We start from the raw sequence: 4977 nt of genomic DNA on the forward strand, positions 1-4977 counted from the left end.
TGTAGATGCCGTTACGAGTAGTAGGGCACTTTTTTCTTTCAGAATGTTAATTCCAGGTCAGGTTTATAACCTACAAAACTAACCAACAGACTAGAGAATTAAGAAATGCCCTTCAATAAAACAACCCTATTACTGGGTCCAGATGTAAGCGTATTCTTTTGATATAATAATGGTAAAGTGACAGTTTTGATTGCTTGTTGCATTCACTTTTTTTTTTTAACTTTGTCATAGGGCAATATTCAACTCGAAAATAAAATTAACAGTTGTGTCAGGTTAAGAATCCAATGTGTTAAATGCCATTGTGTACTTCATGAGTAAATAAGAATATCAAATCATTAGATGAATTAATTTTACCATTAGAAATTTAATTCCATAGAATCAGATTAAACAATAGTTGTACTGTACACTGTAATAAAATCTACAAAATCAGTTGATAATTGTAGTATTATGAAAGAAAATCATTTAATCAGTTTTTAATGTAGTCAAGTTGATCTGAATTATTAAACTTGCTTTGATGAATATCTGTCTATATAATGCAAATACTAGAGGTTTAATAAAAAAAATTGATGTTAGGAAATCAGATTTTCTTATGAAAAATTAAATGTATTTCTCTTCGACTCAAGTTGTATTGAACTGCCCTTATGGATGCACCTAGACACCTTTGGTTAGATAGAAAAAACTGGACTTCAGCGTCAAACAGGAACCGTGGATGGTACGGATGGCCAGACAATATGACAGAATCGGTAATGGAAATTGATATCTGTAAGTTTATTAACTATGAACTTTCAGGTTTTTTTACCTGGTTTTGATAAAGCTTGGAAAGAAATGTTATGATGACTTTTTCATGGTAACCAAAACGGTATAAGTACCGTTAAGTAAATCCATGAAGATTACATTCTGAACTAAATAAATCATGTCATGAAAGATTACATTCTGAACTTGAGATGGGAAGAACTGTGAGAAAATAAACAAGTTCAGTTAAAGAACACTTACAGTTTTACATTCTGAAGTCTGCTTTGTTACTACTTTGTTACAGCAAGTTCAAGTTGAAGAATACTAATATGACAATAGAGTATAGAGTGAAGAACTGCCCCCTTTTTGAGAAAATTTTTAAATTAGTTGTGTGCAGTAGTTCAGAAGTAAATGGTGAAATATGTTAAACAGTTCTTTTTCAAAGAACACTTATTCCCATAAACTAGACTTATGCTTTGATATGTTCCATTGAAATATAACCCTTAGTCTTTTATGTAAGTCTGATATGTGCCAAGGGTTACCCTGTTATTAAGACCTGCTATAAAAATTGCTACTTTATATAAATGTTCATCCAGATGCTCATCTGTTAACTAAGGTTCTTCATCAAAATGAAGTGTAGTGTGTATGTGGTATGCATTAAATAGACAGCCAGTTTCTGCAAGTAATTAACTGTTGAAATTCTTTTACAGATATGTTAATGTTAAATGTATGCAGCTGTCGACAAGCAGCTAGCAAACTGGAAGTCTGGAAGTTAGCATTTGGAGGTAAATCTCAACATACGGCACTGTACAGCAAGGGTTGTAATATTAATGTCTGCCCGAGGACGAGCTAGATATATTATTTTGTAATGTGTGTTTGGTTAAGACTACCTATAGGTTTTGTAGTAATGGAGGGATGCATTTCACCCTGTTAAACTTTTGGTCCATAGACGTTAACCTCAGCCTTAACTATTGTAACTGAAAGCTTATGGGGCCGTATTTGACAACCAGTGTACTATAGAACACATGCACATGTGCACATTGTGCTTTATGAGCCTGTGGGGAAGAAGTCTCCTACTGCAATTTTGAGGTAAATTTATTTCCAATAACTGGCAAGAACTGCAATTGTTTATGTTGGGCTTACATTAGTGGACAAGACAAAGGTTATAGTGAGATTCTGACTTAAGGTTGAGTATTTGTCAATATACTTAGTCTCATAAATTCACTGAATGCGGAAGATGATACCAGATCTTTTGTTCAATACTGTACTTTGCGCCAGGCTGCTTTCAAATCAACTTCTTCCTCTCCCTCCTTTTTACTTTTATTCCATTGCTCAGGTGTTACACCAGTTATCATATACAGTAAACCAGTACTGTTTGGAATTTTAGCCAATAGCTTGTATCTGCTCACTGATTGTAGTTCAAAATCACTATGAGTATACAATTTAATCTTCGTATAACAGAGATGTTGTCTCTTGGTACAACTTTCATAACATTGTACAAGTAATTTGTCAAGTTGCTTCTCCAAAAATACACTTTAATGCTTCTTAAGTGTTCAGATCTTAGACTGCAGCCTGGTTTGTTCTTGGAAACTTCCTGATTTGGGTACTTGTAATTCGTTAAGACGTAAGCAGGGAATGGCCTCATAGGTTCTTGTGAATGAAAATGCATAAAATTGTGTTGTGGAATCCTTTAGAAAGTGGTGCCTCAAAACAGTAGAAAGGATGGTATGGTATAGATTGCTTTCCTTTAATGCTATTCCTCAAGAGGGAGGTAATCAGTCAGTGAGTGGACTAATTCAAAAAGTCTCCACCAAAACCAAAAGTTTAACAAGAATGCTATCTCTTCTTAGTGCAGTGTGGTCATTTTTGCAGCAATTTTAAGCATAATCTAATTTGTTTGCAAGGCAGTGTGGTTTTTAAGGGGCTGTCTATCATTGCTAACAGAGGACTCCCAGCATCACAGTAAGACACATACCTACCCTCTGAACTCTGTCTGTTTCCATCATACTCATCGTGCTGTGTGAAGGATACCCATTTCCTTAACTGCTGATTTTGTATGCCAAACCCACTGCCTTTCACACTTGAAGTATATGGAAGGGAAGTATATCAGCAGTGCTCGAGTGATATCAGTGAGTTATCCTCCCTCACTGCCAAATTCTGTGCTTTCTGTGTTTTGCACTTGTAAGTTAAAGAAATTTTAATTGTAATTTGCTAATTTCAACTTACACTAAGAAGCCTCTCACTTTTCAGTGAAATTTGCAATTGCAGTCCAATTTTAATTTAATATTTAATAATAATAATAGAGTGAATTTTTGCTGAAATTTCCTAAGTGAAACTTACACTAACAAGCCTCTCAGTTTAAAGTGAAATTTGCTTTGCAGTCCAATTTTAAATTAACATTTCCTCTAGCTGTGACCAAATAAAATACTATTTCATTAAGATATCCTTGATATAAGAACACAGACGTTCAGTACGGGTCTAAAAAGATCTTGTCCCATCTGTGACCCTTTTAGTGAAAGGGGCCAAGTTTTAGGATACTTAGTGCCTAATTATGACGATTCTTAATAATATCCTGAAAGCCAAAAGATCTCAGCTTGACTTACTATCCTAACTTGATCCTCATCTCTTCAGGAAAGTGTCTGCTGTAGCCTGCAACCATACATAGGACAAGTCTCAAACTGGCATTCCACAATTCCTTGCTTGAAAGAAGGTTCAGCTTCAAGTGATGTCCAAGATTTCATTCATCAAATTTGTCCCAAGGGCCACAGTGTCAACACTTGCTTATGACCAGATGAAGGAAAAATGACCTCATTGGACAGAGTCATGCTTTCACGTGGAGCTATTATAATCTTAGCTTTTTTGAGTGTTAAAGCTAGGATTGGGATAAATTTATATTGTGCAAGTGTTTTATCAGAGTCATAACAGCCCGTGACCCAAAGTTGAGTCAAGTCCAGCTTTACTTCTCATAATCTTTTTGTGGGAACTGTAGTTCACTGTGATGCAGGATACATAACTTATTAAATAAACCTGCTACTGGTTTAATTACTGCCAGTGTTTCAGGGTGTATATTTTCCACAGTACAGTAATTTCTAATCAGTTTAATGTTAGCCATCCAGTAGCTCATTATCATTCATAACACAGACTTTTTTATGCCTAAAACTCATATAGGTTTAATATTACCTAAGCATTTACTTAGACGTCACATAATTTGACATCAGCTAACATAGAGCTCAGTTATGTTTCAGGATTCTAGTTCCCTGGCTAAGAGTTCTTATCACTTTAATATCAGCTGTCAGTTAGCTAAGCTTATTTCAGGATAAACACTTTATTTTCCACTTGAATTTCTCTATAGGACATTAAATAGCTCAGTGTTTGTGGATAAATATTTTTAACTTAATTTTTGTATCAGTTCAACAGAAGCTATGTGGTAACTCAGTATATTTAAGGGTACGTAGTCTTTTCTATGTAAGATTCATAAGTTTAAGGACATTTCAGGAATATGTTTTTTATTTTTAATTTCTTTGCAATTTGAAGTTTGCTATCAGCTCAAAATTGTTTAGGATGTAGACTTTTTTTGTACATTCCGCATCTGTTTCACATCAGCAGTCAACTAGTTCACATGTTACAGGATACATAGTTTAGTTTTTACATGAATCTAGCATTAGTTTCATATCAGTTATAAGTAGTTCAGTGTATCTGATACATATGTAGTTCCCCCTGTATTAGCTATCTAAAATGCTCCAGGATACTTTTTCTCTCTTACGTAAGATCTCTAAGTTTAAGATCGACCATCTAAAAGCTCTCTGTATCAGGACCTCAAAACTCTCTTAGGACTTTTATACAACTATGTTTTCATTACAATGTTTTCACTTTATTTTCTTAGCAGTGTTATCAGCTATGAAGTAGCTTAGTACATTTCAGGATACACATTCTAAGGGCATTTAAGAATGCATATTTTCTTACCTATAATTCTCGTTAGTTTAATATCAGCTATTAGGTAGTTGAGGATGTTTCAGGATACATGACATTAAAAATTAATATCTTACCATTGTAATATTTACTATTTTATAGTCTTGGCTACATTTTGACTCATGTTTAAAGGATAGTTTTTTCATCAACTTAGTTTTGACCTTCCCTATCCAATAGGCCACTGCTTGCCCTAGGAATGAAAATCACGTGAGATTAATAGTAGGTAATTTGGATTATTTTCAGCAACTTCCCTGAAGCTCATATATCAGGCATTCA

Source organism: Macrobrachium rosenbergii, chromosome 23 (genome assembly GCF_040412425.1).
Source record: "Macrobrachium rosenbergii isolate ZJJX-2024 chromosome 23, ASM4041242v1, whole genome shotgun sequence".
Classification (NCBI taxonomy): Eukaryota; Metazoa; Arthropoda; class Malacostraca; order Decapoda; family Palaemonidae; genus Macrobrachium; species Macrobrachium rosenbergii.